This window comes from Orycteropus afer, unplaced genomic scaffold, assembly GCF_000298275.1.
Source record: "Orycteropus afer afer isolate SDZICR_OR568_19922 unplaced genomic scaffold, OryAfe1.0 scaffold00169, whole genome shotgun sequence".
Taxonomy (NCBI): Eukaryota; Metazoa; Chordata; class Mammalia; order Tubulidentata; family Orycteropodidae; genus Orycteropus; species Orycteropus afer.
In genome coordinates, this window is record NW_006921756.1 from 4,225,945 (window position 1) to 4,240,968 (window position 15,024).

Sequence of the window (15,024 nt, forward strand, 5' to 3'; positions counted from 1 at the left end):
TATAGAATTAATAATACATTGCTAGTTGCCATTCATTTGGCTCTGACTCAAGGTGACCTCATGTGCAACAGAATGAAATATTGCCTGGTCCTGCTCCATCTTCACAATCATTGATATGCTCAAGTCCACTTTTGCAGCCGCTGTGTATTTTTATTGCCTTTCAACCTAAGGGGCTCATCGTCGAGTGCTGTATCAGGTAACATTCTGTTGTGATCCACAGACTTTTCATTATCTAATTTTCAGAAGTAGATCACCAAGGATTTCTTTCTAGTCTGCCTTCATCTGGAAGTTCCACTGAAACTTGTCCACCATAGAAGACCCTGTTGGTATTTGAAATACCAGTGGCATAACTTCCAGCATCATAGCAATGTGTAAACCACCACATTGACAGATGGGTGGTTGAGCAATATATTAATATTGTCAATATTATGAATAATATTAAGGTAATTCATAATATATCAATAGATATCATCTATTGAGTGTTTATTATGTGCCAGCATGATGCTTAGTGCTTTATAACCATTGTCTCATTTGACCCTCTATAAGGCAGCTATTGTACTAATTTTGGAGAAAGCTGAGGCTCAGAGAGATGGAGTAGTTTACTCAAGGCCACAGAACTTGGGTTTGAACTTGTCTTTGACTTCAAACCCATCATTTTCAAAGCACTGTGCTATCCTGCCTCCCAGTGACTGTCCTTCTTTAGGGAGCACTGTTCCTGCCTTCCCTATCCTACCCTTGTACAGCTTTTGCCCTCCCCACACCTGCTTTCCTGCAGCTCTGGGCTTCCCTCAGTGTTTCCAGCCTATCCTCTATGTCTCTAATGAGAAATTCTGACCGGGTCAAACACAATCAGGGGACAGATGTTTTGTCACTCTGAACTCTGTCCACCCTAAGTAATAATCCCTCATGACTGTGAAGTCCATTGGGAGCCCCATTCAGGAGCTCCTCTGGGGGCTGAAGAAGCTGTCAGCAGAGCACGTTCCCTTCCTGGTGCTTGCTGCTTCCTAGAGCAGCATTGCTGGGCACTGGAGCCCAGCTCCACCTTCCAAGGAGTGGGTGGTGAGAAGTACTACACTGTCCAGATGGGCACTGAGACTGGCCAGACATGGCACTGGAGCTGCCTCTGCAGACTTGCCCTGTGCTTGCTCCTCCAAGGGCAAGCATGCTCCTTGGAGCATAGCATACATGCTATGCTCATGCTGCCAGCCTGCTGAACTGTTGGTGAATGACATAAGAGAAGAAAGACCCACGGAACCATTACATAAGCTTACGAGGCACATTTTCAAGTTGATTCCAACTCATCAATTCAATGCAATTCAGTTCAGTTCAGTTTAACTCATTGTAACAAACAGATAAACTAGACACAATTCCAACCTTCTTATCCACTCACTCATTTATTTGTTCAGTGACTCCCTCACTCATTCATCACTCATTGTATTCATTTACAGTCATGTGTTGCTTAATGTCTATAGTATTTTCCATGAAATGGGACATTATGTAATTTTGATATTGTGTGAATACCATATTATATATAAGCAGTCCCCAGATTGTGAACAAGTTCTCTTCTTAAGTCTGTCTTTAAGTTGAATTTGTACATAAGTAGGAACAGCTAGGTACAGTTCATATCTAACATTAATTGGCCAGATGTTTGTCTTAGTATATGGTATATAGTATACATTTGTATGTGTGGTAGTTAAGTTTGTGTGTCAACTTGGCTGGGCCTGGTTGAGTGGCTGGGCAGCTGGATGTAGTATTCCCCATGATGAGACTGGTAATCAACTCCATGGTGGAATCTACTGGGAGCAGCTGAGTAGGTGCCTTAGAGATGGGGTCTGCTTCCTGCATATAAGGAGAATCCTTGGGGAATGGTCTCGAGTTTATGGCATGCTTGAACCCTACATGTAGCTGTGTCATTGTTGAGCAGCCTGTCATGCTTTGCCAACCTTGGGACTTTCAACGGACTTGAATTAATGTCCTGCCATGTGGTTTGGGAACATCAGAACTGTGTCTTTTTACTTGTCAACTTTGGGCTTGTCAGTCTCAGCAGCCAGCAACTGTCTGAATGAAGAAAAGCCTCTAGCTTCAGTGAGCTGGGAGCAGGAGGCAGAGCTGAAGCCTAAGGTTGAGGGGCTTTCACCCAGCCCCTAGAGCCTGGCACTTTGAACTCAGACTTAAAGTCTCCAAACTGTACGTGAATAAACTGCTGTTTGTTCAAGCATCCCATTTGTGGTATATTCCTGTCAAAGTGGCACAGAGGTAACCAGAACAGTATGCATAAAGCACATTAAAGAAACACCTTCAGATACACTAACACATCTTTAACATAATAATACAATAATAATAATGTTTTGATGCACATTACAAAGTAGTGTCTGTTTGTTATTCCAACCATCATATATGCCTCAAATTTTTAATATAATAGGTTTTATGGGAATTGGAACCATGGACATAAACATAGTCAGACATTGCCCAAACAGATGTTATGAGGCTCAGAACTGTATTTGTTTGTTTATTCATTCATTCATTCCCTCATTCATTCATTTGCGCAGATATCTGCATAGGTCCACTTCCTCAAATGTCACATTCTTAGTGAGGCTCCCTGCCCCTCCCCCACTGCAGGAGAAAGCCTTTGTCCTTTTTGCTTTTCTCCATAGCAATATAAAAACCAAAAAACTAAACTCACTGCTGTTGAGTCAGATCTGACTCATAGCAACCCCTCCTTGGGTTTCCGAGGCAGTATCACTACGGAAGTAGATTGCCCAAGGAGTGGCTGCTGGGTTTGAACCACCACCCTTCTGGTTAGCAGTCACATGCCTTAGGCACAATGCCACCAGACCACCCCTTCTGATATACTACTAATTTACTTGTTTTATTTATTTTTTGACTCTGCTAACTAGAATAAGCAAGGGTTTTGTCTCTATTGCTTTTATTACAAGATCCTCCACACCTAGGTCAGAGTTTGGCACATGAAGAGCTCAATAAATGTTTATGAAATTAATGAATCCATTCATTCACTCATTCATTTAATAAAGGCAGCACTGAGTCTGCCTGAAGGATGGTTGCTTTTGAAGGTGGGAGAGGGGAGGTTTGTCATGATCCAGGGTAGCTGTGTGGGTTGGAGGCCTGTAGACTGGGCTGTGAAGGCTGGGGACAATTGTGTTGACAGAGATATTGATGGATGACAGGTTCTGCAGGACAATGAGTGTAAGGCAAATGGGTAGATCCAATGTTGCAATGACTTGAGCTGAGCAGGTGTAATGATGGTGAGAAATAGGAGTTAAGGCGGAAGGGAGGGTTGAAGACCAAATTGCAGGGATTCATTCAATGTTAGAGTCAGAGGAGAAATAGGTGAGATCTGCATTTTTGCTTATTGTTCTGGCCCAGGGTGAGGAATTAAAGGGAGAAAGCATGTTAGTGGCGGGTTTGATGGCAGGGATCACTGATAGAAGGCTGCTGCTGTGGCCCAAGAGAGACAAATGGGGCCTTGGCTAGAGTTGTGGTTGTAGATGGAGACTAGGGTCCTGCATGAGAGATAATCCTGAGGCCTATTGACTGCGTGTGGTGAGTAAATGAATGTGGGGGCTGAGGTGAGAGAAGCCTTGAGGATGACTCTGAGGGTATGCATTGGAAAGTCTGAATGGAAGGTGATGCCATTAACCAAGGGGAACATGGGATTTCAAGAGGAGAAGGAAAGATGATGGCTGCAAGACCGCCTTTTCAAAAGCAACTTTCAATTACAATCTGACCCACATTTTTTGTGTTGATTTCATTTTTGATTCATGTTGTCTGCTTTTGCCAAGTGCCAGGAGAAGAGGGGGTTTGGATTGCCTCATCCGTCATTGCTGTCTTACATCTGCGTGTCTGTGAAATGTGGTTTCTTAGTACAGACGTGAAAAGGGTTACACAATGGAAGACCCGCCCACAAGTTTTCCTTTGCCGTGGTTGCTGTGGGCTGTGGGGAGATTGGGGTGGTAGACAAGCATTAGCACGATATTTGGACCTGATTGCCTCCAAATGATTGTCTGCCTTTTGAAAATTATAGATAAGCCTGCTTTGGAATTTTGAGCAAACATCAGTCACAGCTCCACTGCTATGGGATTTTATATGAAATTACTATCAGAAGGGGAGAAGGAAGAGGGAGAGGAGCAGCTGGGAAGACTTCTTGGGGGAGGAGTCTTTGAAGGGCTGTTTCTGAGTAGAGTGAACAGATCTTCTCTGTGGGGCCCCCAAGGAAGGGCACAGGGAGGCAAAAAGTAAGGCATGAAGAAGGACCTTCTTACAGATTTTCCCAAGGAATGGAAGTAGTTAATTCTCTGATACATGAAATATGCAAGCAGGTGCTGAACAGCCCACTGTTAGGGGGCAGCAGAGTGTCTGCTTCTTCTAAATAGTAGGTGGAATTGGTTCTACCTCATATCCTAAGTTGCTAAGAGCATTCCAAGATTGAATGTGCCACATCATGACTCCTCCCCCCAAATGTGAGTCACCCCCACTCAGGACCAAAACCAATGACCATGAATGATGGAAATTCATGCATCAGGAATGTTGCTGTGTTGTTATGTGCCATCGAGTCATTTCTGACTCATAGCGACCCCATGCACAGCAGAACGAAACACTGCCCGATCCCACACCAGCTCCATGATCCTTGCTATACTTGAACCCATCATCCCAGCCACCATGTCAATCCATCTCATTGAAGGCTTCCCCCTCTTTCTTTGACCCTCCACCCTATCAAGCAGACATCCTTCTCCAGGGAATGGTCCCTTCTGACAACATGACCAAAATAGGTGAGATGAAGTCTGGACATTCTTGCTTCCAAGGAGCATTTTGGGTGCACTTCATCCAGGACAGATCTGGTAGTTCTTTTTGCAGTCCATGGTACATTCAGCATTCTTCGCCAGCACCACAACTCAAAAGCATCAACTCTTCTTTGGTCTTCCTTATTCATTGTCCAGCTCTCACATGCATACAAGGCAATTGGAAATATCATGGCTTGTGTCAGGAGCACCTTAGTCCTCAAGGAGACATCCTTGCTCCTCAGCACTTGAAACAGTTCCTTCACAGTTGACTTTCCCAATGCTACACGTTGTCTAAAGTCCTGACTGCTGCTTCCATTGGCATTGATTGTAGAACCAAGCAACATGAATTCTTTGATGACCTCAATCTTCTCTCCATTTATTGTGATGCTGCTTGTTGGTCCAGTTGTGAGGATTTTTGTTTTCTTTATATTGAGGCGTAATCCATACTGCAGACCGTATTCTTCAAACTTCATCAGTAAGTGCCTCAAGTCATCCTCACTTTCAGCAAGCAAAGTTGTATCGTCTGTGTATCTTATGTTGTTAATGATTCTTCCTCCAATCCTGATGCCATGTTTTTCTTCATATAGTCCAGATTCCTGGATTATTTGCTCAGCATATAGATTGAATAAGTGTGGGGAAAGGATACAACCCTGACACACTCCCTTCTTGATTTTAAACCATGCAGTGTCCCCTTGTTCCATTCGAACGACAGCCTCCTGGTCAAGGTACAGGTTCCTCGTGAGTACAATCAAGTGTTTGGGAATTCCCATTCTTCTCAATGTTGTCCATAATTTTTCATGATCCACATAATCAAATGCCTTTGCATAGTCAATAAAACACAAGTAAACATCTTTCTGGTATTCTTTGCCTTGAGCCAATATCCATCTGACAACAGCTATGATATCCCTTGTTCCACATCCTCTTCTGAATCCAACTTGCACCTCTGGAAATTCTCTGTCAATATACTGCTGCAACCGTTTTTGAATTTCTTCAGTAAGATCTTATTTGCATGCGATATTAGTGATATTGTTCTATAATTTCCACATTCTGTGGGATCACCTTTCTTTGGAATGGGTACAAATATGGATCTCTTCCAGTCAGTTGGCCAGGTAGCTGTCTTCCAAATCTCTTGGCATAACCGCATGAGTGCCTCCAATGGGGCATCCATTTGTTGAAATATCTCAATTGGTATTCTGTCAATTCCCGGAGCCTTGTTCTTTGCATCAAGAATAGGTCTTGATATAAATGTTCAACTAATGAATGGACAAAAAAGAACAGATTTCTATACAATCCACCATTTTGCAATACCCAATGAATTAATGGATCTAGGCATTGATCATGTTAGCAGTCATCCCAAACAGAGACACAACTAGATATTATGTACTTCTGATGAAAAAGCACAACCCCACCTACCATTTTGCCTATTCTCTGGATTCAGCTGCCAATTTGAAGGAAGAACAGAAGACAGAGCAACATGGTGAATGGCTCCATGAATACACAATCAGCAAAACCCAGACTGTGGGTAACTAAATAGGTCAAAGAGCTGGAGTTCTTCAACAGATAAATTTTCAGGAAGAGCAAGAGATGGAGGTGGAAACCTGGGGATTAAAGAGACTTAAAAGGCATATCAAATACAAAGACTGGGCATGACTAAATGATACTGTCTAGGATTATGAATTTGGGTGATAAAATTATAAGGAAAAGCAAGAAAATGATAATTATGAATCAGGATTGTGATTACTTTTGGGGAGAGAGAAGGTTGTGATCCAGAAGAGACACACAGAGAGCTCCTGGGGTGGCTGGCTCAGCTTTCTTTCTTGACCTTGGTAGTGGTTGCAAGGGTGTTCACCTGATAATGATACATTAAACTATATGCTTGTTTTGTGTGGTTTTCTGTGTCTGTTATTTCACAATAAAGTGGTTAGAAAGAACAAGTCACAGATGCAATAAGTTGGCAGCCTCTTGTCTTCTCTGAGTTAGGTGACCCTGACTGGTGGTGGTCTATTTCTTCTAGCTTCCCAGACACTGAAATGCAGAGATAAAGAGAATGGAGAAATATCACTGAGATGGAGAAAAAAATCATTGCTAGAATAATCAACATTGCAATAACAACAGGATCCCATCTGTGGTTTGCAGGTCTTCAGTTTAGTTGATGTGCCACTTCCTAACTGGTCCCTGTTTAAAGGAGAATTGGTGTGGGTCCAGGTTGAGGACAGGATGGGGACTGGGTGTCCATGAAAGGCCTGAAGCTGCTTCATTCTCAGTCACTCCTTACTTACTGACAAGGTTAAGTTCTAAAGACTAGGCTATTATGTGAAAATCAGTATTATGTGAAAATGGAGAATGATCACATCTGATCACACAATGGAGGATGACTACATCATAACTGTCAAATTATATCATCATGTAACTGCCAAACCACTGAGAATCATGGCCCAGCCAAACTGACACAAAATCTTAACCATCACAGCCAGCATTGTTCTTGCCTCACACCTCAGTATTTGTTACTGCCAGATGTAATCATTAATGTACAAAATAATGGTATAGTAGATTTTTTACTATTGTCATAAATACTAAATGTCAAATAATGATAGTCAATACACGAGGAGTAGGTATGTTGTTCTGGGAAGCTCATCAAATCTCCTGAATCTGTCAGTTTCCTGGGAGAGGTGCTCATCAGTTTCCTACAGGGATAAGACACAAGAAAAATATTTACATAAAGAAAAATCAAGTTGAAATAATTTGAGGGAAGTAGTGTATGTAGAAGGGTTCTAGAGCATGTTCAGTGGCTCTGAGTTTTACAGTCTGGTAAGCAGGGAGGCTAGTCCTTGTCTTGTGCTGGAAGCAGCCATCAAGTCACTAGAACCATGAATGTGTATGGTGTGTGTGTGTGTGTGTTTGTCTATCTGCTTGCACAGGGACAGACAGGCCTGAGTCCTGCCACTGAGCACTCAAAATGAAGGTTCATTGGAATTAGCCTCAGAGGATGCAATGGAGAAACTCAGCTCTGGGAATTTCAAGTCCTGGTTCCGTTCTGAACACCAGTATGTGACTTCAGGGGAGCTACATGACTCCTCTGGTCTTCTGCTTTCTCACCTGAAAAATGAGGGGGTAAAATTAGATGATCCTGGAGTCCCTCTCAACTTTAGCAATAAGGCGCTCTAAGCTACAAGATTTCTCAGACTCTTATTTCTTTAACTCTCACTCTGAGTACCAAAGGACCTTTATTTTTATTAAACACAAAACAAAAAACTCCAGCCTATGCTCACACTTTTCTCTTCAGGGAGGTGCTGAATTGCCTTGACCTCTAACCTTACAATTTCTTAGCCTCTTTGAAAACAAGTTGTATCTCCAGCTTTCCCAACTCACTCTGTCTTAGAGATAATGCTGCTATAACAGAAATACCACAAATGGATGGCTTTAATAAACACAAATTTATTATCTTACAGTTTAGGAGGCTGGAAGTCCAAATTCAGAGTGTCGGCTCTAGGGGCTGGGTGGAAGCCCCTTGACTTTGGGCTTCAGCTCTGCCTTCCAGGCCCACTGGAGCAAGCTGGAAGCTTCTACTGACTCATGCAGCTGTTAGCTGCTGAGGCTGACCAATCCAATATCATCAGGTAAAATGGCAGATTGTTGGCTCACAGGTTGTAAAGGCAACAATCCCCAAATTGGCAGGAAACATGGCAGGCCACTGGCTCAAGTCCAGGAATTGGAGATGAAGACGGGCCAAAGGCAGGATCCAATAAGCCAAAAAGCTAGATATCTTTCCCAAAGCTTCTCCATATATTCTAGAAGCAGGCCACACCTGGAAGGCAACTCCTCTTCAACTGATTAACTGCTCACAGCAGATTCTATCATGGAGGTGATTACAACACATCCAATTTCATCATGGGGAATAACTACATCCAGCTGCCAAACCACTCAAAATCACAGCCCAGCCAAGTTAACACACAACACCCAGAACTATCACACATCCAGAGCCTCTGGTGGCCCACACTTGCAGAACTAGGAAAAGGTGTCCCTGAGCAGGCTCAGCCCGTGTGGTCAGTTTGACTAGTGGAGAATGGATGGTGTCTTTATACAAATTAAAATGAGGAGCCATTGTTTTTGTTTTTTTCAGAAGATGCAACTTCACGGCAGGGTATATAGCTTGGGGAGAAGAACAAGAGCTGAATTTCAGCCCCTACTCACCCCTTTGGCAGGGTGCCTTGGACAGTGAACAACCTGTACCAGCACATATGCATTCATAAAGGTTTCACTGACCTGGGTTTCTGAATGAGCCAGACCTCCATTCTTGCTCCCATAAACGAAAATAAGCAAACAGAGGAATCTTTGGAAAAGGCCTAGCACAGCCGGGGAGAAACTAGGAAACCAAAGAGTTTAATGGGTCATTCTATATCATGGTTACCAATCTCAGCTGAGAGCCAAATACAGATTACTGGCACCCTGGTGAGTGACTTCCAAACTTCTTCTATCTCCTCAGATCTCCCACCTACTCCTCTATTCCCCACCCTACCATGTCCCAGCAAACAAGACCAGACATGGAGAAATGGAAGCCACTATGTGGGCTTTTCTTCATCATCTTACCACTTTACCTACAAGTCTACTTGCATCCTGGTGTCCCTGGTGGTGCAAATTGTTAACGTGTTTGTCTGCTAACCAAAACATTGGGGGTTCAGGTCCACCCAGTGGCTCTTCAGAAGAAAGACTTGATGATCTACTTCCAAAAAATCAGCCAGTGAGAAGCCTATGGAGCACAGTTCTACAATAATACACATGGGGTTGCCATGAGTCAGAATCAACTCCAATAGCAGTTAGTACTTCCATCCTACCCTACATGCCTGCTCCATCCTATGTCCAGACACACAAGCTTTTTTGATGTTTTCTGGATTTTCTTCCCTTACCTAAGCCATCCACTCATTTTTCTCATTTTTCCTAAGCATAACTTCTTCCAGAGCCAAGGGAGGTTGTGGTGGTTTCCCTGATACCCCACACCAGAAGAAGTCCTGTGACAAATTCCTGTTGCTTTTCATACTTTTTCATAACACTTAATACATTTGCAATTTACTTCTTCAGTTTCCCTCCTTCCCCAATAGATGGTAGGCTGCCCAGGCAGGGATAGTGTCTGTCTTGTTTATCATTTACCTCAGTGCCTGGACTCCAGCCTGGTATATGGAAAGGTGGGGTGGCTGGTTGATGTCTCATGTTTGAATGGATGAGTGTCTGTGTATATGAAGTGAGATGTAAATTAATTTGTGAATGAATGCTCTAAGTTCTCATGGCTCCCTTCCCTTGACCTTAACTGTAACATGGACACCTGGACCTCATGATGGTCAAAAGTAAAACGAGCTGTACAGATCATCCAGGCCCATCCTACCATTCTACAGTCCAGGATTGAGGCTCACAGAGAGGAAAAAGAAGAATGAGCCTGCCTGCAGTCATGAAAGAATAGCAGAACCTGAGTATGAACCAGGGTCCTGGCCTTGACCCTGGACCATGGCTCTTGGGAGAGAAATTGTCCAAGTGATAATGTCCTTGGTAGCAGCTACTATTAATAATAAGTGATACTACTATGTGCACAGCACTGCACAGTTTCCAAATGGCCATTAATACATCCTCACACTAACTTTAAAGGTAGGCCATATGTGGCTGGTGTTCCCCAAAGTTCAAGTGGAGAAACTGAGTCCAGTGCATCTTGTGTGTGGCTGGGCTGCTGCTTCTTTCTCATGTCCCTGGGAAGAGCACCTCAGGCATTAGAAGGAGCTGTGCAAGTGAGGGACCCTGAAACCTAAGCTTCATTAACTTCATGGTAAATCTGCTTTTGCAAATGTGTATGTGTGTATGTGTATGTGTGTGTTAAGAGGGATGTCACAGCATCAGCTAAGTTGGAGAGGGAGACTGAGGCAGACATGGAAGGAGGAGGTTAGAGTGCTAGGCAAAGGAGTTTTGTCCTCACCCAGAACAGAAGGGGAGCCATGGCTGGTGTTTGACCCGGGGGTGATAGGCTTAGAAAGGGTTTTGGAAAAGCACCTCTGGTATGTGTGCAGGGTGAATTTGTAGGTGTGAGTCTGAGGCAGGAGGTAGTGGGGAAATGTGAGGATGAGTTTTCTCTTCTATTGGGTGAGTGGCTGGTAGATTGCTGGACAGGACAAGGTGGGAGGTAGCAGGAGTGAAATCTGTAAGTATGTCACCAGCCTTCAGGACGTGGAACAATGAGCTCATAATTTTAGTAGCCATAAAGCAGTCCGCCAGCATCCAGACTGGGAATGAGCCACCTAGCCACACACTCTCCTGCAATAAATCCCACCCAGAGCTGTTTCCACAAGGACCAGCCCACTGGGGAATGGGAAAGGCAGAGCAGGACCAGGCCATGTGCATTGTCGGGCACTTGGGCGGGATATCAGGGAGAGGCGTTGGAGCCATCCTGCTCTTGTGCTGGCCAGAGACATCCATGAGGTTTATGTGTAGAGTGCATGCATGTGAGAGGAGGACAGACTGGGGCTACCTGAAGGTGTAACAGCATGAGGCTGTGTGCACATGTACAGTAGGGCATGTCTAGAAATGTGTATGAAACTGAGTGTGGGTGAGTGAGACTGTGAGATCTTAAGCATGAGATTGGGATGGTCAAGATTATGTCTCTGGGTGGAATTTCTGTGGGGGTAAGTCTATGAAGTGAACATGAACTTGCGTGTGTAACTCTGTGTTGTATGTGTGAAAGAGAATCTGTAAGCTGACTGTGAGTGTAATTCTGGAGTATGTGTGGGTGTGTGTGAGAGAGTGAATCTCTAAGGCAAATGTGAATACACATATGTAACTCCCATGGGCATGTGTAACTCTGTGATGTGAATGTGTAACTGGTGTGTATGTGTGTGTGTATGTGCCATTCCATGGAGTGAATGTGAATGTGTGGGTAACTCTGTAGTGTGGGTGGGTGTGAATGAATCTGTGAGGTGAATGTGTGTGTGTGTATAACTCCATGTGGTGTGTTTCTGTGATATTCCCAGTGTTCACATTCAGGAGTGATGCAGAGGCAGGTAGGGGTCTTGGAGTGTAGACCTGTTTATGAAGATGCCAGTTCTCTCTGTCAAATTGATTCCTCAGCAACTCTTTTGCAAAGGGTGGCAGGGAGGTGGGGGGAGATTGAGGCTGTGAGGGGCCAGCAGTCTTTCTCAGGGGTTAGAGTGTCAGGGCCACAAAGGCCCTCTGAGGCCTCCTCTCCTGCACTGATGCTGCTCCTCAGTTCACAGCAATGCCATGGGGTCTGAGTAGACCTTGTGGTGCTGCCCCCCTGTTAGGGGCTCTGCTGGCTGTGCTTGCTGCCCCTTAATGATCTGGTTTCCACCATGTAGCTGAGTCCAGGACTGGCACAAAGGGGGCTCAGCTTTGGGAGCTGGCAGTAGCCCTAGCTTCTGCTGTGACAAGACTTTAATCCCAGTTTGGCTCATTCAGTGGGAGAGACAGCCCAGTGCTGAGAAGGAAACCAAACCAAACACTGACTGAGGGCGTGAGACATGCCCAGAGACCCTGCTCTGTCCCTGACCTGCTGTGTGACCTTGAAAATGTCCCCTGTTCTCTTGGGTTGCAGTTTTCTTTCTTTACAGTGGGTGGGTTAGCTTGGATAGTCTCTCATCTCAAGATCAGAGGGGACAGTGAGGCCTACCTAATTTCTGAGCTCCCAAGCAAAAGTCCTTGTGAAGCAGTTGACCAAAATTATGTCTCAGAGCTCCTGAGGGCAGGCAATGGGTGACTTCTGGCATAGGGTCAGCATGCAGTAGGTCCTCAGGAAGTGCTTGGTAAACTGAATGGTGACTCCCATGGCAGAAGGCCACTGGGTCTATGCTCCAGGGGGACTAAGCTAGGAGACAGGCCCTAATTCCAGACTTTGAGAGGTGATAGAGAAAGGGAGCCAGGACCATCACTAAAAAAAACAAACTTACTGCCATTGAGTTGATTCCAACTCATAGTGAACCCTCCTTGGGTTTCCGAGGCAGTATCTCCAGATGGCTGGCGGTTCAAACCCACCAGCCACTCCTCGGAAGGAAGGTTGGGCAATCCTACTTCCGTAGTGATACTGCCTCGGAAACCCAAGGAGGGGTCGCTATGAGTCGGGGCCGACTTGACGGCACATAACAACAACAACAACAACAACATCTCTATGGAAGTAGATGGCCCAATCTTCCTTCCAAGGAGTGGCTGGTGGATTTGAACCATCAGCTGTCTGGTTAGCAGTTAACTTAGCCAGTTGCTCTGGTTAGCAGCCTTCTGGTTAGCATCACAGCAATAATGGGGCTAGTTGAAAATTCCAGGAGCACCTGCCATGTTCCAGGAACTGCCTGGGGCACTTTGCTTTCTGTGTCCTGTGAACTATGCACAATTATCCACTTGGGAGGCATTGTCAGGCCTCCACTTGTCAGATAAGGGAGCAGAGGCTCAGGGAGGGAGCAGGGCGAGGAGCTTGAGGGGAGGGGCCACTAGAGTCACAGAGGTCTGGAGTCTTTACTGAGGACAGAGGCCTGGCTGGTGGGCAGTGAGTTACCTAGGAGGATGGGCTGAGGCCCCAGAGCCTCCTGCCCATGTCCCTGCTGCCTGAGCCACCCGAGAGCTGATCCTTTGGAGTAGACCAGAGGATTTTCACAGCGCAGCTTCCTGAGGGAGCAGGATTAAGGGGGAACTGCTCGGGTGGGCCAGAGCCAGGGGCGAGGGGGAGGCTGGGCGGAAACCCAAAACCTCTGCAGCTGTTTCCAGTTTGCCGCTCCTGTTGGACCATGGTGGGTGCATGGCAGAAAGGCAGGCGTGCGAACCTCGCTGCACCGTGCTCCGCCTCTCCCTGTGCTCCTTCTCTGCTGGTCTCTCCCTCAGACTGCTTTTGGGGGTCTTTGTCTGTCTGTCTCTCTCTGATTGTTTCTTTATCTCCTGCAATCAAGGAGTCTCTCTCGTCTCTTTCCAAGGGAGATATTGTTCTCCTGATCACAGGCTCTCTGGTTGTCCCTGCTCTGAGCGCCCCCATGCTGGTCCATCTGCACTAGACACTCACTCCCAACATGGCCCATATAGGGAGGCAGCTCTGCATGCCAGGGACAGACTGGCTCATGGAGCCCAGGGTTCAGAGCGCAGCATCAGAGCAGCAGAGGGCTTGCACAGGGCTCGTGCCAAGGGCTTTGGGGACTTCTTCACCTCTCAGCTGGGCTCCTTCACACTCTGAACCCTCATCTCATCTCCTGGACATCTCCTCCACCTGCTTTCATTTTATGCCCCATGCCCACAATATGAGTCTCAGTGAGTCAGATTCCAGCTCTGACTGCAAACTTCAGACAAAGGGTGGGAAAATTCTGCCTCATGATGGTCTCAAAGCCTGGCTCTTTGGGAGACAGCTGAAATGGGGATGGGGTGATGGGGATGTGAGGAGAGCCTGGACTCAAGAGCCAGACAGAGTGGGTGCAAATTCTGCTTTGCTGTTTATTAGCTGTGCTGAATTGAGCAAGACATTCTGAGCCTCAGTTATAGAATGTCCCTGGGCAAGCAGCAGGCACAGTGCTTGGTGCAGAATAGGCCTCAGGTCACATGAGTTGCTGCTCGATCCCTCTCCAGTCCAAGTCCATATGACCCCACCATTCTCCTGTTCTAATACCTTCCATGGCTTCCCAGCACCTGTAGAATAAAATTCAAACCCCTCTATTGGTAGCCCAGACCTTCTACAATTGCTGCCAAGTTTACATTTCAAGCTCTTATCTGCTTATACTCTTGAGTACTGAAGCAATACACCCTGCATTCTCCCACTGCCGATCTGGTGGGCAGGTGGAACAGGCTTCATCTTGGCATCTGGGCAGGAGTAGGAGGTCTTCCAGGGAAGGAATGACAGAAGATACTGCTGAGAGAAGCTGGCAGGAGCTGCACTGGGCACAGAGCAGGGGCCAACTCTGGCCCTCTTTCTTCTATCAACCTGTATAAGAGGGCTCAGCAGTTCTCCCTGCCCAACTCTCATCAGTTTTTAACTTACTAGTTCTCAACTTTGGTTGAGTCTTTGAATTTAGAGTTCTAGTCACAGGCCTGTGGTGACATGTAGACGTGAGTTTTGAGGCTGAGCCTCTGGTGTTTAAAACCCAGCGAGATGCACCTGGTGCATAGGTAACAACCCAGTTTATAGACTGAGACAGACTAGGAAGAAGGAAGAGGCCGTCCACTTCTGAAAGAATTGGCCAGGGAAAACCTTATGAATAGCAAAGAA